Source organism: Anomaloglossus baeobatrachus, chromosome 1, assembly GCF_048569485.1.
Source record: "Anomaloglossus baeobatrachus isolate aAnoBae1 chromosome 1, aAnoBae1.hap1, whole genome shotgun sequence".
NCBI lineage: Eukaryota > Metazoa > Chordata > Amphibia > Anura > Aromobatidae > Anomaloglossus > Anomaloglossus baeobatrachus.
The window spans coordinates 207,228,701-207,253,224 of NC_134353.1; the positions used below are offsets into that span (position 1 = coordinate 207,228,701).

Sequence of the window (24,524 nt, forward strand, 5' to 3'; positions counted from 1 at the left end):
TGCTGCAGAATTTCTGCAGCAAAAAGAATGAGCACGTCATGTGTTTTCCCGCAGTACCTGCAGTTTGTGCCATAGTCTCTTTATAACAGGACATTATCTTATAATGTTAGGAAAGGCATTTCATTATGAACTTTTGGGTCCAATTCTCAGCAGTCCTAGTGATCAGCTCAGGTCTAAAAAGCTTGCGTGATTCCTCTTCAGAGTTTGTACTTGCCCATGCCTTGCCGAGTGGCTGCAGAATGGTTCTAGTCACTTGAAAGTGGGGTGAAGACAAGTAGAAGCCATATAATGAAGAAAACACTGAAGAAGTTGTAGTGCTCTTGTGAGTGCGCATAGTCTTCAAACCTCTGAGCAGCCATAGTGCCACATGTTGGACTCTTATTGATCTAGTAGTCTTGGCCTTTCATACGGAGCCCCAGCAGCCTGCGGTACAGGTTTACTACTTTGCCCCTTCTGAAATGTTTGCTAGGCAGAACGTTATGCCTTGCCACTCAGTATGCAGATATATGCAGCATAGCTGCAATTATACCAAAGAAATGAGCCGGAGCATAAGTTAGTATACAGACAAAACCTAAACTAGAAATAAAATGAGCATATACCCTGCAGTAAGTAAATAGTAATAGTGCATATAAAGAACATAGGGTACTTAGTAAACACTGTTTTTAATAAAAAAAAAAAAGCATAAAAGCCATCATACCGTGACAAGCAGTACCTCAATTAGGACAGTCCTATCATTACTTTGGTTTTGATGTCATTTTCTGGTACTTTATGCCATGGGTGTGTCCCCCGCTTCCTTTTTTGAACTAGGTATTTCATTTATATAGGTCCCATGGCCAGATGTCACTGGCCTGCTCCGATCCTGCTCTGTCCCATTTACAGTAAGGTCGGCTGACATAAGGGGAGGTTTTAATACGAGAGGATAGGGCCATCCCGATTGGGGAAAACCTTGTCATGGTGGAATGGCATATAAACTTTTTTTTTTTTTTTTTAGCAAAAACAGTAATTACTAAGTACCCTATGTGATTTATATGTACTATTACTATTTACTTGCTGCAGGGTATTTGCTCATTTTTTTTAACCTTTTCACGACATATGACGTACTGGGTTACGTCATGGATCGTGTCAGGTTAAGGCTGCTTTCACACTACGTTTTTTTAACATGCGTCCTGAACGTTTTTTTTAATGCAGAAACGGATCCAGTGCAAATGCGTTTTCATTTCAATGCATTTGCAATGGACTCGCGTTAACATGCGTTCACCTGCGTTTGCATGCGTTATAGTGAGGATCCAGCGACCTGCAGTTTTTTAACATCTTTCAAAAACGCTACTTGTAGCGTTTTTGAGCTGCGTCCAACTTCTGCAAATTGCTGGATCCTGACTAAACAGCACGCAAACGCATGTGAACGCTGGCGTGCTGATAGGCAGGATCCTGCTTGCTCTACTGAGCATGCCCAGAAGCCAGCCTCCGTGATCAGTCTCTCTCTCTCCTCCCTCTGTCTCTCTCCCCCTCTCTCTCCTCCCTCTCTCTCTGTCTCTCCCCCTCCCTCTCCCCCACCTGAGAGCTGCGGACACTCGTAACCAAGGTAAATATCGGGTAACCACTTATCTTAGTTACTTGATGTTTACATAAAGCTGAGTGGAGGATACCGGGCACCGCTGATCCCTGTATGGCTGACAAAGCTGTGCTTTCAGGCAGGTGGAGACCTGGGTGCGTGTCCCAAAGCAAAGGCGATACAAGATCCACAATGAAGAGATGAAAGGTCGCACTCCAAAGGTCGAATAAAATATTTTTCTTTTTATTCCACGATCACATTAGGGGTACAGGTAGTGAGGGAGGATGAGGGTGTGCCACGTCGGACGACGGCAGCCGTTTCGCAAGTAACCTTGCTTCTACGGGTCCAGTGCATGCAAAGGTGCTGCATCCACCCTTAAATAACAGGTGAATTGGGTGCAGCATCCTTGCGTGAATGAAGTGCAAATTAAAAACATATACCAGCTGCACATGTGTCAAATTCACATAGAAACTTATTACATATCAATTCCATGATGTTTACGTTGATAACGTGTGCAGGCAGCCCCGCTCCTAGCAGCTGCAGACGCTTGTAACCAAAGTAAATATCGGGTATCCAAGCAAGTATACCCGATGTTTACCTTGGTTACGAGCCTCGCAGCTGTCAGATGCCGGCTCCCAGTCTGGCACGTTTAGTTCCCCTCACTCCCGATCACATGACTCCAATGCCCGCCCCTAAACATCCAGTGACAGGATCCTGCAAAATTAGACATGCGTTTGCATGCATTTTTTGCTGTAAAAGCAGGATCCGCTTTTGCAGCAAAAAAACGTTCAGGACGCATGTTAAAAAGACGTAGTGTGAAAGCAGCCTTGCCAGCTGACATGTGCGGCTATCAAGCAGGAGTGGATCCGAATTTGTTGCCTTGCCATGGTAGCACAGGGTCATGTGATGACACTTGTAGTTATCATGAGTCAGTTCCACTTACAGCCGACAGAGGGCTGTGTGTGAGAGGAGAGCAGCTTTTGTACAGGTCAGAGCAATGCTGCTTTGATCTACAAGTAAAGAATGAGTGATCAGATTGCTGATCGTTATAGTCCACTTGGGGGACCAGTAAAATAAAAAGAAAAGTTTTAAAAAATTTAAAAAATAACACAGCCTAAAAGTTCAAATCACCCCCCACATTCGCCCCATTGAGAATTAAAGGGTTAAAAAATACACATACAGTGGAACCTCGGTTAACGAGTAACTTTGTGTGTGAGTATTTCGCTATATGAGCAAAGCTTGCTGTAAATTTGTAATTCTGTTTACAAGCAATGCTCTGCTGTATGAACAAATACTCACCGCACATACTACCAGGTCCGTACTTTCACCGCGCTCTGACCTGCTCTTGCAGTCCGCGCACACACACACACATACACACACACACACACACATTATGCTCACCTACCCTCCGTTCCTTCGGCGGCCTCCTGGTTCTTGTAGTCCGCAGGTATGTGGATCCGGTAACCATCGCGACCGATGCAGGGGCTGGCGCTTCCCAACGGTAGCGCGCTAACCAATCAGAGGCAAGCGGCTCATGCCTTTTATTAAACAAAATTTAATCCAGCTCACCTCCGCCTGATATCTGACTGTTGAGCATGGAAACCGGTCCTGCCACGGCCGTTTAAACATCCAAAAAAGAAAATATAAATTCCGGATCCAAACAGTGGATAATGTTTTTATTTTCCTTTTAAAGTGCAAGATACCAGTGAGGTCAACTAATTTCTGGCTAAACACCCTTGCATTTAGCCAAAACCTAGTTGACCTCGCTGGTATCATTGCATTTCGTCTGTATTGCACTTTAAAAGGAAAATAAAAACATTATTCACTGTTTGGAGCCGTAATTTATATTTTCTTTTTTGGCTCATGCCTTTGACGTCAGCGTGCTGGCTAATCAGAGGCACGCGGCTCCTGTGAAGTGCTGACAGTGGAAGCTCCTGCATCGGTCACGATGGTTACCGGATACACATACCTGCGGACTACAAGAACCATGGAAGAAGCCGCCGAGGTAACGGAGGGTAGGTGAGCATAATATGTGTGTGTGTGTGCATGTTTGTGCTTCTGTGAAATGGCACAATAAGGCTATGTGCGCACTAGACCGTTTTACCCGCGGATTTACCCGCGGATTTGCCGCGGAAATTTCTTGAGAAAGATTAGAAATCTTTCTGCAGACATTTCCCAGCAAAAGCTATGTGTAAAAAAATAGCTGTGCGCACGCTGCGGATTTTTCTCAAGAAAATTTCTTGAGAAAATTTTCTCGAGAAACTTTCTTGAGAATATGAGCATGTCCATTATTACCTGCGGAATACCCCCGGAATTTCTATACTTGCATGTGTCAGGAACAACCTGCGGAAAATCCGCGGTGAAATCGCGGTAAAATCGTGGCTAATCCGCGGTAAAAACGCATGCGTTTTTACCGTGGATTTGGTGCGCTTTTTTCCCGCAGGTGCGGGAATCTTCAACTCCCAGAATGTCTCTCAAGAAAGTTTCTTGAGAAAAAGGACATTTCTAGTGCGCACATAGCCTAAGGGATCAGAATTGGACATTGCAATTGGTTTGAATAGTGCAGTTACCATTCATTGCATATTAATAAATAACACCATGTTCAGTGGCATTTTTCTTTTCTTAAATGGAGAGACTCCAAAAAAAAACCCAATGATCCTTGTAGAGAAAAATGTGCTCTTTCTAATGATATCAGAATTAATATATTTTAGGGGTACCCTTTTTGGGAAATTTGACCTAAAAATAGGTAAAATTCGTTTTTTTAAAGTTTGTCATCATATGTGGGTGTGAATATTTCCACAAATACATATGCTTTGACCGTGATATTGCAGCAATGCAAAGTCATGTAGATGTTTGGTGTACAGGGCAAAGCACCAGTTACTATTGTTTTTTGATCTTGAGTTATATATGGGCAAAGTTAGGCATACATTTTATGTGACACGTTTTACAAGCTACTTTGACACAAAATTGCGGCCGAAATATTGTTTTGTAATAGCTGGTAATAATTTTATCGTGTTTAGCAGCAAAAGTTGAGCTAGTATGCCAAATTTCAGCATCATAGCCAGCATAGAACTCTAATGGCTATGTGCCAAAGTTTGCAAAATCCTCTTAGCTGAAGCCGCAGGCTTGGTGGGGGCCTCCAGTGAAAGGTCAACAGTGCCCAATGTATTTGAGATCTGGCCCTAAAAATTTACAGAACCTCTTTTCAAACATACATCTACATCCTTATACATTTTCAGCAAAATCGGAGAAGGTCAAGTGGGGACCACTGGTCCACTTGACATGGAATGACCCAAGAGGCCATCACTGACCATAGATTTCAAAAAATAAGAACACTACAGATCACGGAAAATGGCGCAAAAAGTGCGCCTTTTTTTGGACAAACTTTAATTTTTATTTTTTTTTAACCCTTCAGGAAGTAAACCTATACATGTTTGCTATCTACGAACTCGTACCGACCTGAGGCATCACACCGACACATCAGTTTTACCATATAGTGAATACTGTGAATAAACTATCCCAAAAACAATCATGCAATCGCACTTTTTTTTGCAATGTTTTTGCACATGGAATTGTTTTGCCAATTTCCAGTACACTATAATGTAAAACTCGTGGTTTCATTTAAAAGTACAGCTCTTTCTGCAAAAAATAAGCCCTCACATGACCAGATTGACTGAGAAATAAAAAAAAATAGAAAGCGCAAAATCGGCCGATCTTGAAGGGGTTAAAAAAATAGTATTCTTGGAGTGATACTTTTAAAGGGAACCTGTCACCAGGTTTTTCCCTTATGAGCTGCAACCACTACCAATGAACCTTTTATATATAGCATTCCAGAATGCTGTATATAAAAGCCCAGGCCACGCTGTATAACGTAAAAAACACTTAGGGGCGGTCCGGTCAGATGGGCGTTGCTGCTCTCAGTTAAGCGCCTTCTCCATCTTATGTGATCTCTCGTCCTCCTGCCCAGCCCTGTGTGCATGAAGCATGGAGCGCTATGGAGGCCTCTGTGTGAATGACACAGGACGCATAATGCACACGGAGCTGGGCAGGAGGACGGCGATGGAAGGAAGAGAAGAGGCACCAGAACGACCAGTGTCACCTATCGGACCGGACTACCTCCTAGGTGAGTAATAAAGATGTTCCTTTCTCGCCTTTTCATTGGGGGACACAGACAGTGGGTATTATGATGTCTCCAGGGAGGGGTGACACTAGATTTGAAAAAGTGTTAGCTCCTCCCCCCACAGCATATACCATAGCTAGGCAGGAAACTAGCTCAGTTTTTTTCTAGTGTCAGCAGGGAGGCTGACATGTCTGGCCTGAGCCCTACCAGGTGCGTTAGGCCAGCATATTTTGTTTTTATTTTTTATTTTGTTTTTTCTTATTCATTCTATTTTTGATTATGGGGCAATACCAGGGTGCCTTGCCACCCTCGTTGCCCCCACGTACGGGCAGAGGAAACCTGGCATGCACAAGCCGTCAGTCTTCCCTCGTGTCCAAGTGGTCGGGTCTGCGTACCCCTCCAGGCTCCCTGGAAGCACCTCACACCAAGGTAGCTCCAGAGGGCTAAGCAGAGCCGAGGACCTGCTTCAGCCTTGAGCCGAAGATGCGTTCCCGAGATCCCCGCATCCCCGAACCGACGCGTCTTCAGACGGAGCCAGGAGCAGGTAGGGAGACGACGAGTCATCTGTCCCCTGCATCCAAACCGCCACCTGAAAAGGCGCCGGTGGGGCGATGCAGGCCGTGATCCCGGGGAGCCTCACCTACTGTATCCTCACCTATCCCTTGTAGACTGTGAGCCCTCACGGGCAGGGACCTCTATCCTCCTGTACCTGTCTGTGTCTTGTACTGTTTATGATTATTGTACTTGTCCTTATTATATATACCCCTTTCACATGTAAAGCGCCATGGAATTGATGGCGCTATAATAATAAATAATAATAATAATAAAATAATAATAATAATGAATTTAGCCCCCGGCGTCAGCCTGTATTCTAGCAACGCCCCCTCTCACTGCTCTGGAAGCCGCTCCCTCAGTCGCAGCGGCTCGCCTTCTGATTGACCATCACGTTTAGTCCCAGCCCTGGAACCAATCAGCCGCCGGGGGCCGTCTCACTCCTCCATGCTGCCAGGAACGCTGGACGCCATTTTCCACGTGGGGAGCAGACACGGGTGAGATCGCCTCCTTGGCTCTGCACTTCTGCAGCGCTATATACCGCTCTGCTTAGTGGTATATCGCTGTCTCTCTAGCGGTGTGTGCCTGCTGGCTAGCGGTGTATATCAGCTATTAGTGGTATATACTAGCTCTGCCTGCAGGTATATGCCGGCTGTTTGACAGTATATGCCATTTTGCTATCGGTATATACCGGCTGTGCATAGCAGTCACTTTATAATAACTCTATAGGGCTGTAGGACTCTATTGCTGAAATGCGTAACCGCAAGGGTGATAAACCTTCCCAGGCGTCCTCTACGGACCTGTACTATGCCTGTACCACCTGTGGACGCTCGTTTTCTAATGGCCGAAGCTATCCACTGTGCCGGGGCTGCGATGCCCCTACTACCGTGTCACAACAGACCCCGTTGCCGGACCAAGATGCCGTGCAGTCTTTGGATTCTGCTCCGGCCACCGGCCAGGCAGCACCCCCGTCTGATGACGTAATGCCTGCATGGGCTCCTCTAATGTCTAAAATGATAGAGGACCTTGCTGCTCAGATATCCCAGCCTTCCACAGGCTCCCACAGCCTTCCCCTGGCTCAGCTCCCTCAGAGGAGCCCGCCTGCTTCGTCTGGTCCCTCTTCCCCAGAACGTAAAAAGGCTGTTTCCAAAAGGCGCCATTGCGACCTCTACGCCTCATCCGACTCGGACGATAGTCAGTCTGACCGAGGTTCCGTGACTTTTGGTAGTCACGATTCTCAAGATTCTGACTCTGATTCAGATGTCTTTTCTGAGTGTAGGCATATAGAAGACACACTAATTTCAGCTGTCAATCACTCTCTGTCGATTTCTGATCAGCCTCTGGACCCGAATTCTCAGTCGGCAATCAAGCGGGCCAAAAAGCCTCCAAAGTCCTTTGCCCAGAATCCGTTTTTTCGTCAAATTATATCTAAACGGTGGGATTACCCTGATAGAAGGTTTAATAAAAAACCCTTCTCTTCATTCGCTTATCCCTTTCCATCTGAAATGGTTAAGACCTGGTCAGTACCCCCCGTTGTGGATCCGCCAGTATCCAGACTGGCTAAACACACGGTCATGTCTGTTTCAGACAACGCTTCTCTCAAGGACTCATCCGACCGCGCAGTTGATGCTGCGGTCAAATCTATTTTCCAGGCTTCGGGCTCCTCTCTTCGCCCCCTGTTTGCCTTGACATGGGTCGCGAGAGCTATGGGTGTGTGGAGTAAGAACCTGCGCAGGATGCTTCGCTCTTGTAATATTCCTCTGGAGGCTTTTGAAATCCTTGATTTGTTCTCTCTAGCCTCTAATTATTTTCTTCACGGCTCCCTAGATGCAGCTAGTTTGTCAGCTCTAACGGCAGCCAATGCTGTCTTTGCCCGCAGAGTCCTTTGGCTAAAGAAATGGAATGCAGACAGTGCCTCCAAGGCCTTCGTCTGTTTGGAGAATCCTTGAACAAACTCATATCTGAGACGACGGGTGGTGAAAGTACCATTCTACCACAAAAGCGCGCTGTATCCAGGAATTTTAAAAAATCTCCTTGGCGCAGGCAGTCCTTTCGGCCCGCCCCCCAAAAACCATCAGCCCAAGGATCGTCCCAACGCTCAGATCGGGGATCCGGTCTCTCAAGGGGCTCTTCCTGGCGTTCCCACTCCAAGCAACCTAAACCCAAAGGACCTCGCCCTGTACAGGCCCCCTCAGCATGACGCCGGGTATCCCTCAGATCCGACTCCTGTTGGAGGGTGGCTTCTGCTTTTTCGGGATATCTGTCTAGACCACACTCACGATGCTTGGGTTCGAGAAATCGTCACGTCGGGTTACAAGATCGATTTCCATTCCCTGCCGGCCAACAGGTTTCTGCGTTCTCGTCTTCCAAAGTCCAAAACGCAAAGCCAGGCCTTATTTCAGGCCATAGTCTCTTTACAGAAGGCAAACTTTATCATTCCAGTGCCCCTGGAACAGCGCGGCAAAGGTTTCTATTCAAACCTCTTTGTCGTTCCCAAAAAAGATGGCTCTGTCCGCCCTATTTTGGACCTCAAAAGGCTGAACAGATTCGTACGGATTCGGACCTTCCGAATGGAATCATTCAGAGCAGTGCTAGCCGCCATGGAACCGGGAGAATTCCTAGCTTCCATAGACGTTCAAGATGCTTATTTACACATTCCCATATGTGTATCCCATCAACGGTTCCTTCGTTTTGCCGTAGGACACCGTCATTTCCAATTCAGGGCCCTCCCCTTTGGGCTGGCCACCCCGCCTCGGGTCTTAACAAGGGTCATGGCGGCCATCATGTCCGTTTTACACCCCAGAGGCGTCCTGGTCGTTCCCTATTTGGACGACCTTCTTGTCAAAGGGAACTGTCTTCAAGTTTGCTCAGAAAGCGTGCAGATTTGCCTAGACACGCTGTCAAGTCTAGGGTGGCTTATCAACTTCAACAAGTCTTCCCTCATTCCTCATCAGCGCATCACCTTTTTAGGTATGCTGATAGACACAGCTCAGTCCCGGGTTTTTCTTCCAGAAGACAAAAGGTCTTCCCTGATCCGGGCCGCCCAATCCCCCCGCTCTCGCCGTTACACATCCCTTCGGCATGGAATGAGAGTGTTAGGCAAGATGGTGGCAGTCATGGAAGCCGTGTCCTTTGCCCAATTCCATCTGCGCCCTCTACAACTGGATCTTCTATCCTCCTGGGACAAGAATTCAGCTTCTCTAGACCGGTCAGTCCGCCTATCTCGAACTGCGCTCAGCTCGTCTGGTGGACTCAAGTCTCATCCCTATCTCAAGGGAAGTCCTTCCGCCCTGTCCACTGGCAAGTAGTCAGGACGGATGCCAGCCTGATAGGCTGGGGGGCGGTGTTTCTCCACCACACTGTTCACGGACGCTGGTCTCCTTCCGAGCGCTCCCTGCACATCAATGTTCTAGAGATCAGAGCCATATTTTTGGCCCTTCAGAACTTTCAGCCCTTACTATTGGGCCTCCCTGTTCGGATCCAGTCAGACAATGCCATGGCTCTGGCTTACATCAACCGTCAGGGAGGAACTCGCAGCAAGGCAGCGATGAAGGAAGTATCCAGGATTCTTCTTTGGGCAGAGAAGCACATCCCCATTATTTCAGCTGTCCATATTCCGGGGGTAGACAACTGGGCCACAGACTTTCTCAGCAGGCAAGGTCTAGCGGCAGGGGAATGGTCCCTCCACGACGAAGTGTTCCATCAGATCACTCTTCGTTGGGGACTCCCAGATGTGGACCTCATGATGTCTCGGATGAACACCAAAATACATCCCTTCATATCCCGCTCGAGAGACCCGCTAGCGATCGGCTCCGACGCTCTAGTCTTTCCGTGGGCGTAGTTTCGCCTACCCTACATGTTCCCTCCGTTTCCTCTCATTCCGAGAGTAATCAAGAAAATCAAAGCGGAGGGAATCCCGGTGATCCTCGTGGCCCCGGATTGGCCCAGGAGAGCCTGGTACCCAGAGCTTCTCCAACTTCTCGGCAACACTCCCTGGCGTCTTCCCGACCGCCCGGATCTTCTGTTGCAAGGTCCAATATTCCACCAGAATACAGCACAGCTGCATTTGACGGCGTGGCACTTGAATCCTTGATTCTAGCCACGTCAGGTCTTTCTGCTAAGGTAGTTCATACCGTGCTTAATGCTCGGAAGCCCTCCTCCGCCAGTATCTATCACTAGACCTGGAAGACCTATCTTTCCTGGTGTGACCGTCAAAATCAGTCGCCCCTTGCCTTTTCAATCCCTAATGTTCTTGCCTTTCTGCAAGACGGTCTGGACTCGGGACTGGCTCTCAGTACCCTTAAGGGACAAGTTTCTGCCTTTCAATATTCTTCCAGAAGCAGCTGGCTTCTCGTCCTCAGGTCCATACTTTTCTTCAAGGGGTAGCGCATTTGGTCCCTCCTTATCGCCACCCCTTAGATCCCTGGGATCTGAATCTGGTTCTCGGAGCTCTTCAGCTTTTTCCCTTCAAACCTCTGAGAGAAATCTCTCCTCAACGACTGTCTTGGAAAGTTGCCTTTTTAGTCGCCATTACCTCTATCAGGCTAGTGTCCGAACTTGCGGCCCTTTCCTGTCGTTCACCTTACCTGATATTCCATCATGATAAGGTGGTCCTTCGGCCTTCCCCCGCCTTTCTTCCGAAGGTCATATCTTCTTTCCACTTAAACGAGGACATTGGGTTGCCGTCATTCTGCCCGACCCTGGTCCACTCCTTTGAAAAAGCCCTTCACTCTCTAGATCTTGTCAGGGCTCTGCGGATCTACATCTCCAGAACAGCGCCGTTGTGCAAGTCCGATGCCCTCTTCGTCCTCTCAGAAGGACACAAAAAGGGCAACCAGGCTTCTAAATCCACGATTTCTCGATGGATCAGGACTGCTATCTGTGAGGCTTACAAAGCACGAGGTTTTGTTCCTCCTCAATCTGTGCGGGCCCACTCTACGCGAGCTGGGTGCTTCCTGGGCTATCCGCCATCAGGCTTCGGCGGCCCAACTCTGCAAGGCCGCTACCTGGTCCAGTGTGCACACGTTTACAAAATTCTAAAGAGTGCATACGCATGCGTCCGCGGATGCTGCTCTTGGAAGACAAGTCCTTCAGGCGGCAGTGGCCCATTTATAAGTGGTCACTGCTCCGTTTTTTGACAGTGTTTTGATATGTGTTCACTGCAGTTGCAGTTGTTAGTCAGCTCTTAGTCTGATGTTATATCCTATTGTGAAGAGAATGGCACTCACCAGATTCTTGCTGTATAAAATCGTTTTTATTCAGGTATGGAGGTTACATGTGCAGGGCAGGTAGGTGGGGAGGTAGAGCTATACACGTCCGACGACGGCCGTTTCGCACTGGAAAGTGCTTCAGCTGGTCTGCACATGTAACCTCCATACCTGAATAAAAACGATTTTATACAGCAAGAATCTGGTGAGTGCCATTCTCTTCACAATATGATTTTGCATTATCTTTTTTCATGTGCACCCCAGAGCTGTTCTGATTCATATGGCCGCATGGACTTGACATTTGTGTATAGTGTGGAGTGGTGCCCCGGTCTTTTTCTCTTTATATATTGAAGTCTGATGTTATACACTGTTAATAGTTCAGTTCCCACCCAGGGACTGCTTTGGGACGTCCCACTGTCTGTGTCCCCCAATGAAAAGGCGAGAAAGGAAATTACATTTTTTTTGGTTTGCATCTTTTTATTAACATTTTACAAATTTTAATACAAGAAATAGAAGGTATAAGGGAGGAATTTGTGTACTCACCGTAAAATGTTTTCCTTGGAGCCTTTCATTGGGGGACACAGCTCCCACCCTTGTGGTTTTGGTTGTCCTTCTCCTACTGCTTTTACACCAAACTGAGTTAGTTTCCTGTCTAGCTAGGGTATATGCTGTGGGGGGAGGAGCTAACACTTTTTCAAATCTAGTGTCACGCCTCCCTGGAGACATCATAATACCCACTGTCTGTGTCCCCCAATGAAAGGCTCCAAGGAAGACATTTTACGGTGAGTACACAAAAATGTCATTTTTTTACTTTATACAGAGCAACCTGGGTTCTTACATACAGTATCTTGGAATGCTGTATATAAGAGCTTACTGGTGATGGCCACAGTCCATAAGGGAAAAACCTGATAAGTTCCCTTTAATGGAAGTCTAGAAGAATAATTTGCAAACTTTTCGGGCATTAAATCAATGAAATTTAAATTTCATACAAATTACTTAATATCTGAAGTCATAAAACATACGAGGGGATATCTGCTACAAATCCAGGGAACAGAAAGGTTCTAAGGCCCTGTGCGCACTGGAAAACGGAATCTCCTTAAGAAAATTCTGCAGGGTCTGAAAGATTACCGCACCCGCGGTAAAAAAACGCGGCAAACCGCACCCGAAAACCGCATGCAGTTTGCCGAGGTTTGCTGCGGTTTTACCGCGATATTGTTCGCGGTATTGCCGCGGTTTTGCCGCGTGCTGGTGGTACATGTGTTTTATTGCATTCAATGCAGTAAAGCACATTGAAAAAAAAAAAAATCATTTCCTTCTGAGATAGATAGTAGATAGATAGATAAATAGACAAATAGATAGAAGAACAGATAGAGGGATAGATAGAGGACTAGACAAATAGAGGACAGATCGCTGCATTTCTCCTGAGTTCACATTACCGGCCGTGGGAAATACCCTGTGGTTACCTCTGCTGTCTCGCTGCGAGGCTGCATTCAGCAGTGTGTCAGTCGCGTCTGGATGCCAGCATCAGAGGATGTGGATTACGCCAGACCTGTGTGTTTTGGGGGGTTAATAAACGGGTGAACCAGGGGCTTTTTTGTGTTTTATTTAAAATAAAGGATTTTTCGGTGTGTGTGTTTTTTCACTTTACTTACGAGTTGATCATGTCAGCTGTCACATAGACGCTGCTATGATCAAGCCTGGACTTAGTGGCGGCGATCTGCCGCCATTAACTCCTTATTAACCTGTCTGCCACCGCGTCATGGCAACAGGAAGAGCTGGGGACACTCCGGTACTGCCGCATAATGGATGCGACAGTCCCGGGGCAGCTGCGGCTGATATTCCCGGCTGCGGGGGGACGGGACATTAAACCTGCCCCCCGTCCTCCCCAGCCTGAGAATACTGGGCCGCTGCTGTGTGCTTACCTCGGCTGGAAGGTAAAAATATAGCGGAGCACACGTGTTTTTTTTTCTATATTTCCGTTTGCTTACTATGTGTATTCTATATGACTGTGTGTGAGTGCGATCTGTGTGTATTCTGTGTCTGTGACGTGTGTGTTTACTCTGCGCCGCTTCCTCTTCCTGTCATAATGACATCACTTCCCTGCAAACCGCAGGCAGTGATGTACATTACCGCAGGTAAACCGCGAAATACCGGAGGGAATAACGCAGGAAAACGCAATGAACCGCACAGAATTTGCTGCCTGCGTTATTCCCTGTGGGATTTCACGATTACATTGCAGTCAATGGAGTGAAATCCCGCAGCGACGTGCGGAAAAGAAGTGACATGCAATTGTTTTTGCTGCGGGGATCCCGCAGCAAAACATGCAGCTGTCAAAATCCGCATAGTGCGCACAGCATTTTTTTTCCCCATAGGTTTTGCTGGTGATTCACTGCAGAGATATTATGAACATTTTCTGCAGCAAAACCGCAGGAAATCCGCGGCAAAAAACGGCAAGTGCGCACAGAGCCTAAGACAGTATTCTGGGTTTCAGAAACTGATATTACACTTCAAATTTCATCGCTCCTGATAAATATTTTGTTGATATCACTAATATTTTGGCAGGCCGAATGGTAGGATATCTTATTCATTACTCTGGAGTCCAGGATTATTCCAGCTTATTTTATTCGTTTTCCGCTGTATAACCTGAAGCTGAATTAGTGGTGTAATTTTGGCTTGATAGTATATAATGTAGATGACTAGTGATGATCCTCATGTGTATAGAGCATTGTTCTGCTATTGTCTTTATAAGCTGCCTTTGGGGGAAACGGTTTTTGAAAATGCAAATATGACTTTTTGTCTTTTTGATGTTTATCTGCTCTTGAAAATAAAAACTGATTGTTTATATTTATATGTTGATGGGAGCCAAAAGAGTTGCTACTCCACACTGCACAATGTGGATTTCCTGCAGTAGTGTCCGTGTACAGATTAGTAGTTTAGATCTTTCAGATTTCAAAACTAGGATAGATAGCTAGAATAGATACGGCAGATAGAAAAGAATAGATAGAACATAATAGATAATAAGAAAGAACAAAGTAGATCTAAAGAAATAACAGAATAGCTCAATAGAGGAATAGCTACCTTGGCCAGATGATTTTTTTAAAAATTTTTGGTAAAAAAAAATGACATGGGGTCCCCCCCATTCTTCATATCCAGAACAGGAACAGCAGCAGCTGTAACCCTCAAGTATAAAATAATAATATCTACCACGCTTCCAGATAACAATAAAACACTTTGTAAAAATGATAAACCAGGAATTAGACTTTCAGGTCAATCTGAACCACAAGTTGAAGTAAAATTCTGTGGAGAGAAACGCCTGAAGCAACCGTACCCCTAGGTTCTCATTGGTATTTCCCAGTGTATCTTAATCTCAGAACACCTGAGGTGCATACTCTAAACCATTGACTAGCAGGACAGAGTGCCTGGGGTATAACCATAAGAGATACCAGGCAACTCTGGGCACTACATGTGGCAGATCACCTACATCTTGGCACCAGTATTTTTTAGCACCATCCTCCATTTGCTGCATACCAGAAATCAGACTTCCAGGTCAATCTGAACCACAGAGTGAAGTAAAATTATTTCTGAGAGAAACGCCTGAAGCAACTATACCCATAGGTTCTCACTGGTATTCCCCAGTGTTTCTCAGAACACCTAAGGTGCATACACTCAGCCATAGACTAGGACAGAGTGCCTGGGGTATAACCATAAGACATATCAGGCACGTTTATCATCATTTTTATTTTATTTTTAAGTTTTTTTTATTTTTATCCGGAAGCCTGGTAGATATTATTTTATATTTTTTCCCATTTTGACAGGACTTCGTGATGCGGACCCTGTATTCTACCTGCAGCTCTTAAAATTATTACTACTATTTTTGCAGTGCAATAAACTTTTCTGTGTGAGTCACAGAACCTGTTTCTTCACTTATTTGTGAGCACCAGTGTATTTTTCCATTTATGCAACCCTCAAGTGGCTGCTGTACCTTGGCTGGTTATGAAAAATAGAGGGAATCCCATTAGATGCGCCCATTCTGGCGCTTGACCCGGCTCTTCCCATTGCCATGGTCCAATGGAAAAAAGTGTAATATTTGTGGGGTTGATGCTAGCTCCAGCTGGCATCAAGCCCTGGTATTAGTAATGGGTGCTTTCTAGCAGACACTGGTGCGGTGGCAATTGGGGTAATAAAGAGTTAATAACAGCCCACAGATGTTACTAAGCCCTAGCTTAGTGATAGCAGGCGTCTATGAGGGTGCTCCATCAGTAATCTCTAAGAGAGAGAAAGTAAATAAACACAAACACCCAAAAAATCCTTTATTTGAAATAAAAGACAAAAAAGCCACCCTCTTTCACCCGTTTATTAACTCCTCATAAACCCCTCTAGGTCCGATGTAATCCACACTAGGTCCTAAGACGTTTCCAGCACTTCTACATCTGACACTCACAGTGAGCAGCATATAACATGACTGCCCGCTGTGAGCTCCACGCAGCAAGTGAAATGAGCCGTGCCATAAGCGGTGACATCATTTACATGATTTGCGGTCACTACTGGAGTCCATGTGTCCTGGAGTCCGTGACTGAAGTGAGCCGCAAGTGGAGGACTCACCTGAGTGACGTCACCACTGATCACGTGGCTCACTTCAGTAGTGACCTGAACGTTACAGCGGGCAGTCTTATTGTGTGGCGCACGCTGTGAGCATCGGATGTAGCAGTGCTGGAAGTGTCACAGGACCTCGTGTGGATTACTTCGGACCAGGAGGGGTGTATAGGGGATTAATAAAGTGGTGAAAGAGGGTGGCTTTTTTGTCTTGTATTTCAAACAAAGGATTTTTTTTTTGGTGTTTTTGTTTATTTACTTTCATTTACAGATTAGTGATGAGGGGGTGTCTCCTAGACGTCTGCCATGACTAATCTACGACTTAGTAGCAGCTTTGGGCTGCCATTAACTCCCTCATTACCCCTATTGCCACTGCACCAGGGTAATCAGAAAGAGCTGGGTACTGTAACATCTAATGGATTCGGCGATTCAGGGTAGCTGCTGGCTGATATTTTGGAGAGAGCCTAAAAACCATAGGCCTCCCCAGTCTGAGAATACCAGCCCCCAGCTGTGGGGCTTTATCTTGGCTGGGTATCAAAATCAAGGGGGACCGCAAGCTGTTTTTTATTTATTTTTTTTTTAAATCATTTACTGATTTTTTGGTATGATATAGACAACTGTCACTCAGCGTGGGGGGCGCGTCTGACTGCAACCAATTACAGACGCCAGTGAGTGTAGGAAGCAATGAATATGTATGAGCCTAATGAGTGAGCAGCTCAGGAAGAACAGAGAGCTGCTGTGGGAGCAGACACAGCCGCCCCGGTGATTGGTGAGTATGTAGCGCTTGGAGAGAGAGACAGAGAGAGGAGAGACACAGACACCCCAAAATCACTCCGGCATTGATTTTGTCATTCTGGAACTAAGTTCTTGAGCTGCATTTTTGTTGACAAAACCGCGGGTAAGACGTATGCCAAACACAAACAATTTGTAACCATGTGTTGTGCCATCCGTTTTTCAACCCCTCATTGATTTGAATAGGTGACAAAAGATGATAAAAACGCAAAAAGAATGAACATGCTGATTGATTTTGTCAAAAAAAACGTTTGACAAATACACTGCAATGTGCGCACAGTAAATCTGATTTCTTATAGACTTTGCGGGAAGTCAAATGTGAAAAAGTTCTGACTAAACTGCACCAAAAAAGCGACAGAAACGTGACAAAAACTGCAGCGTGCGCATATAGCCTTAAGGTGCTGGTGATGTCAGGAGAAAATGTCTATAATTGGGTGTCATCAGCATAGAGATGATACTCAAAACCAAATCTGCTAATGTATTGTCCAATAGAGGCGGTGTATAGAAAGAAAAGAGGGGGCCTAGGATTGAGTGTTGAGGAACCCGGGTAGTAAAGGGAAGAGGAGAGCAGTAAAAGCACTCAAAAGATTCAGTGAAGGAGCGGTCAGAGAAGTAGGATGAGAACTAAGAGGGAATAAAGTCTTTGAAACCAATAGAGCAGAGCATAGTGAGGAGCACCTGGTGATCCACAGTGCCAAATGCATAAGAGAGATCCAGAAGATCCATCAGATTTTGCTATTAGTAGCTCATTAGAGATTTTAGTAAGGGCAGTTTGAGTGTAAAGAGCAGAACCCATATTGTAAAGGTTCAAGAAGAGTGTCAACTGAGAGATAGTGTAACACATAGGAGTGGACCAAGCATTCCATGAGTTTAGAGATGAAGGAAAGATTAGAGACCAGTCTGTAATGAACGGCAAAGTTTTGATTGACAGAGGAGGGAAAGATATCGGAAGAAAGAGAGGGGTTAAATACTTTGGGTAGGTAGGGACAACTGGGGAGAGAGACTAAAGGAGATGTGAAGAAATAGTATCCCTGGTGCAGATTGTAGGGCGAGAAGGGGGTCCAGGCTCTGAGGGGAATGTGCAGAAATGTCATGATGGATATGGTTGTTTTTTCAAGGAAATAAGTAGCCAGATAGAGCTGAGGTGACCTGAGCCTGTGCTTTAGAGTTCAGGAGGGAGTTGAAAGTTTCCAAGAGTTGTTTTAGATTGCTGTCTAGTGATGTGATGACGGTGGTGAAGTAGACTTCTTTGGCCAGATAGAGAGCAGAGTTATTCGTTTTGAGCATGAAAGTCTACTGGATGAAGTCTTCTAATGACCCCAATTTTCTCCACTGATGCTCGCACATTGAGCAAACCTGGATAAAACGTTTTTTAGCGTGTGCCAGGGTTGCTGACGGCTGTATTGGGGTTTTTTTTGCTTGTAGCAGGTGCTGCTTTATCTAGGGTACTCAGCATTGTAGTATTATAACGTGAACATGGGGAGTCTGGCCATGAGAGGGTGGAATTGGAAGCTAAAGACTGCTGGATATTGATAGCACGTAGTTTTCTCTGTGATAAGTGGGGGTGTCCTGTGCGAGGAGACTTCTTGATGGAGAAGAAAAGAAGGTTTTGGTCAGAGAGCAACTGTGAGATTTAGTAAAGTCCTGCAGTGAGCAGAGTCGGGAGAAGACCAGGTCTAGAGTATTCCTGTCTGTATAGGAGAGTTAACAAACTGTGAAAGATCAACGAAGGAAGAGGTTAGAGAAAGATGAGGGACAAATGGGGACAGAGGATCATCAATGGGGATGTTAAAGATGGCCCTCCATGATGAGTGAGAATGTCACAGGTTAGAAAGTATGGAAGCGAGGTGGCAAAGTGATCCAAAGTTCTCCACTCACAGATAAAAGGGTTTGAAGAGTCTTAATGATTTGGACTTCAGAGGCTTCATTTATGCCTAGTGCATGACACAAAGGAGAATTGTTTTGTGCCGTGGCCTCATTAGACTGTACATTAAGCGTGAATATGCATTGTTTTTACTTTAAAGTTGACCTTTTCCAGGGTAGAAATTATCAAGTAATAGTGAGTGGTATTGTGGGTACTGGGGTGATTACCATGAAAGCACATTGGGATAAAAGGAGCAGACCAACAGCTCCATCTTTGGTGGCTTAGAGCAGCAGCGGCGGTGAAGTAATAAGATTGCTGGAGTCGTCAGACTGCATCCCTCAGGGCAAGTGCCTATTAATTGGTGAATCAGTCAAGCTAAATGAGACCCTCAGTATTGCATATCACACATGCAGTACTCTGACCATTTTTCTCAGTAGGTTAGCACACGCTGATCACGCACAAAATCAGTTTGCAGTCAGACAACTACCTAGGGGAGTCACCGGCTAGCAAGGTCAGTCTGAAGACATGGGCCAGTGAATACCCTCACTTCATCATAGGAAAATCAGTCTAGTTAACGGAGACACCTCATTAGGGAGTATTTCAGGTCAACAACAAGTTTCTGACCTTGTGCTTGGTGAGTCAGACCTATCAAAGACCTCTCGGTTTGGTGAAGTTGCAAGACTCCTGTGTTCTTTTTTTTTTACTGCCAGAATCTTTTACTTTGGAAGTGATTTCTCCTCTTAGTTTATTCCTCAAGTTGTCCAGAGAGCCTTGCTCTAGGTTTTCGAGCTTGAGGTAGATAGTTCCCATCTAATTGATGATTGCAACCTGGGATATTTCCTCTAATTCTAGCAGGAAGGGTTACTGCTTCTCTCAGTTTTTATTTATTTATTTACTTATTTATTTAAATTTTTGCAGTGGGTGATGTTAGCAAGGTTACACATCTATAGGCTTCTTCACCCAGTAGTAGTTATTTGTTCATAGTACCTTAGAACATGGATTAAATACACTGTAATTATTGCTCCCAGAGCCCTAGAATCAGATCACGCCGTATCTTCTTGACAGTCTGACCTACTTGCTAGTGGGCTTCATCTTTTTTGTTCGCCCAATATTCTCTGCCCTCATGGATGCATCGTCCCTGGGTAGGGCGCCACTTGGACAAATAGAGTAGCTATTGAAGGTTCCCCATGAGGTGGCTAGTTAAGTACTTAGTTCCTCCCTTATGCTATCTTGGCCCTTAAGGTGGTCCCTATCTTATACTAGTCTTTTTCGCCTCTACTCCTTGATAGCTGGGTTAGAGAATACTAGCAGTGCTTCTATCTTTTTGCCTCTTATGGCAGCGTCTCTTTTGAGGCTTAAGGCAGGTCGTTTGGATGATCAACTTTTGTTTTCTTGCCTGGAGCACTATTGTGTTTGGAAATTGTATGTCTCTGATGGTCTTCCAAGAAGTCTTCCCTAGTAGATGATGGGTCAGGGCGGGAGGGCTGGGCTCTTCTACATGCTACGAAAATCTTGGTCTTTCCCTAGTGGGCCAATATTAAACGTTCCCATTTTGCACTGAAAAGTTTGAATGCCTGCGAAGTTCAGGATTCTTCATGTTGAGTCCAGAACTCACGTTCTTAATTGCAGATGTCCCCTGGAACCATTCATAACATTCAGCTAGATCTTTCCCATAGGTCTCTTATTCTGGCCAAATTATTGGCCATTTAATTTACTGGCAGGACTGATGGGTCCACAGTACAGAAGGCTTTGGGCCTTTCTAATTAGGTTGGTCTGACTAGGGTTAGGGAATACGGCCTTGGATATTTTTACCATTTCTCTTACAAAGTTTTTGACTTGAGGGAAAAGAGCCCTTCAACAGTGTTTTTATGGCGTTAACCACTTTTTAATTTTTGCATATTTTGCATATTGTCTTGAGCCAGGGTTGACTTCCAGGGCCAGGTTCCTTCCTTGGCTATACTTGTCCTTGGCTATGGTTGAACAAACTATATATGTGTAATTCACACCCTAACCATATTAAAAACTATACACGGATTTTTAGTATGTTTAGGGTGTGAATTACACATATATGTTTTTTAAGTCTATCTATTAAAGGATGAGATTTTTATCCTTTTCCGCACCTAGTGCTTTTGTTCAATATTTGATTTTTGCGAGGTTTTTATTGTCCTAGGAACATCGTTCTCGATGTACCCTGCTGTAACTACTTGGCTATACTTGTCCAGTGGAACCTGACTTGTAGGCCATAGTTAGGCATTCTCGCCTGCAAAGGGTGAACTCAGGGCACCCGAACACCGTGTGCAGAATTATTAGGCAAGTTGTATTTTAGAGGATTTTTTTTATTATTGATCAACAACTATGTTCTCAATCAACCCAAAATACGCATAATTATCAAAGCTTAATATTCTTGGAAGTTGCAGTGTTTTTTTTTTTTATTTGGCTATCTTAGGAGGATATCTATTTGTGCAGGTAACTATTACTGTGCAGAATTATTAAGCAACTTTATAAAAAACAAATATATTCCCATCTCACTTGTTTATTTTCACCAGGTAAACCAATATAACTGTACAAAATTTAGAAATAAACATTTCTGACATGCAAAAACAAAACCCCTAAAAATTAGTGACCAATATAGCCACCTTTCTTTATGATGACACTCAACAACCTACCATCCATAGAGTCTGTCAGTTGCTTGATCTGTTTACGATCAACATTGCATGCAGCAGCCACCGCAGCCTCCCAGACACTGTTCCAAGAGGTGTACTGTTTTCCCTCCCTGTAGATCTCACATTTTATGAGGGACCACAGGTTCTCTATTGGGTTCAGATCATTTGAACAAGGGGGCCATGTCATTATTTTTTCATCTTTTAGACCTTTACTGGCCAGCAATGCTGTCGAGTAGTTGGATGCATGTGATGGAGTATTGTCCTGCATGAAAATCATGTTTTTCTTGAATGCTACCGACTTCTTCCTGTACCACTGCTTGAAGAAGTTGTCTTCCAGAAACTGGCAGTATGTCTGGGAGTTGAGCTTCACTCCATCCTCAACCCGGAAAGGTCCCACAAGTTCATCTTTGATGATACCAGCCCATACCAGTACCCCACTTCCACCTTGCCGACGTCTGAGTCGGAGTGGAGCTTTCTGCCCTTTACTGATCCAGCCTCTGGCCCATCCATCTGGCCCATCAAGTTCCATTCTGATTTCATCAGTCCATAAAACCTTTGAAAAATCAGTCTTAAGATATTTCTTGGCCCAGTCTTGACGCTTTATCTTATGTTTCTTGTTCAAAGGTGGTAGTTTTTCAGCCTTCCTTACCTTAGCCATGTCCCTGAATATGGCACATCTTGTGCTTCTTGATACTCCAGTAACGTTGCAGCGTTGAAATATGGCCAAATTGGTGGCAAATGGCATCTTGGTAGCTTCACGCTTGATTTTCCTCAATTCATGGGCAGTTATGTTGCGCCTTTTTTGCCCAACACACTTCTTGCGACCCTGTTGGCTATTTGCCATGAAACGCTTGATTGTTCGGTGATCACGCTTCAAAAATTTGGCAATTTCAAGACTGCTGCCTCTCTCTGCAAGACATCTCACAATTTTGGACTTTTCAGAGCCTTTCAAATCTATCTTCTGACCCATTTTGCCAAAGGAAAGGAAGTTGCCTTATAATGAAGCACACCTTATATAGGGTGTTGATGTCATTACAGCACACTCCTCCTCATTACAGAGATGCACACCACCTGATTTACTTAATTGGCAGTTGTCTCTCAAGCCTATATAGCTTGGAGTAGGAAAACGTGTATAAAAAGTATCATGTGATCAAAATACTCATTTGCCTAATAATTCACAGTGTATTAGCTTCCTCTGGATCTGTGGGACCTAAATCATAAAATTCTTGGATGCCCTTTAATCCTCTCTTTTTGTGGCAGTCGGAGATTCTCTCATTTCAGTTTCCGGCAGGGTAATTTTTTTTTCTTCCGCTTATCAATATCTTCCATCAGGCGAGGCTTTGAGTGGTGGCACTCACCTGCCTCCTTGTCCAGGACAGAGTGGTCTTGCGCTTAGCACCCTGCTTTGTCCCTAACAAGTTCTCCGCCTTCTACCTTAGCCACTTAATTTCTCATCTTCTCAAGATGTTGTTACACAATCTGACATAGTTGGAGCTATGCAGCTCTTTCTGTCTCTTACAGCTCCATTTGGATGCCATGTTAATTATTCTGGTATGCTGTTGTAGAGGGTAGGCCGCCTTTGGGATTACTATTGTTCACCGCTTTTGATTTGCCAGTGCGGAAGATCGGGCTAATCTAGGGCGCTCCTATCAGGGCTCACCTCACCCCCTCATGTGGTAAAAGGCTCCTGGGTCATACTCCTCTAGACCAGACCTGGGCAAGGGGCGGCCCGCGGACCACATCCAGCCTGCCTACTCTCTGTGACCTGCCCACCCATCTTCAGCCGGTGCAGTGGAGTCGGGCTGCAGCGTGCCGGGCAGAGAGAGATCCTGCAGCTCTGCACAGTCAGTGCAGGCAGTGGAACTCAGGAATCTCTCCTCTGTTCCCTGCCGGCACTTTCTCTGTGACACACGCGCGCGCTCTGACGTTGTCTGTACTGCGCTGCGTGTGTCATTTCAAAAGTTCCCGCCCGGCAGAAGGAGCAGCACAGCAGGGGCCTGAAGAGAAGCAGCGGTGGGGACCCGCACAAGAACAGCAGTGGCGCCGTACTGGAGAAGGAGCAGCACAGCGGGGGCCTGAAGAGAAGCAGCAGCGGGGGCCCCTTGCAGATCAACATCGGCACAGCCAGGGCCCGTAGAAGAGAAGGAGCAGCTCAGCGGGGGGCCCGTACGGAAGTGCCTGTGGACGGGGACGATAAGAAGGGAGAGGTAAGTAGTGACTAATAAGCTGAGGAGGGGCAATGGGGGAGGGGGGGACTGGTGACTAATACTGGGGGTGTAGTGGTGTAATTTTACAGGTGTAGTATATGGTGTTGTGTATATAGTGGTGTAGTATATAGTGGTGTAGTACATGGGGTGTAGTGATGTAGTTTTATTACAGGTATAGTATATAGGGGTGTAGTATATGGGGGTATAGTGATGTAGTATATTACAGGTGTACTATATGGAGGTGTAGTATATTACAGGTGTAGTACATGAGGGGTATAGTGTATTACAGGTGTACTATATGGAGGTGTAGTATATTACAGGTGTACTATATGGAGGTGTAGTATATTACAGGTGTATTATATGGGGGGTGTAGTATATTATAGGTGTAGTACATGAGGGGTGTAGTATATTACAGGTGTACTATATGGAGGTGTAGTATATTACAGGTGTAGTACATGAGGGGTGTAGTATATTACAGGTGTACTATATGGAGGTGTATATTACAGGTGTACTATATGGAGGTGTAGTATATTACAGGTGTATTATATGAGGGTGTAGTATATTACAGGTGTACTATATGGAGGTGTAGTATATTACAGGTGTACTATATGGAGGTTTAGTATATTACAGTTGTAGTACATGAGCGGTGTATTATATTACAGGTGTACTATATGGAGGTGTAGTATATTACAGGTGTACTATATGGAGGTGTAGTATATTACAGGTGTACTATATGGAGGTGTAGTATATTACAGGTGTACTATATGGAGGTGTAGTATATTACAGGTGTAGTACATGAGAGGTGTAGTATATTACAGGTGTACTATATGGAGGTGTATATTACAGGTGTACTATATGGAGATGTAGCATATTACAGGTGTATTATATGGGGCTGTAGTATATTACAGGTGTATTATATGGGGTGTAGTATATTACAGGTGTAGTACATGAGGGGTGTAGTATAATACAGGTGT

At 45.2% G+C, this 24,524-nt stretch overlaps 1 protein-coding gene across 2 annotated transcripts in view; it reads left to right on the forward strand.

Moving 5' to 3' along the window:
• Positions 1-24,524, forward strand: part of GATB (glutamyl-tRNA amidotransferase subunit B) — a 197,206-nt gene that overhangs the window by 8,664 nt on the left and 164,018 nt on the right. The window lies entirely within an intron of this gene.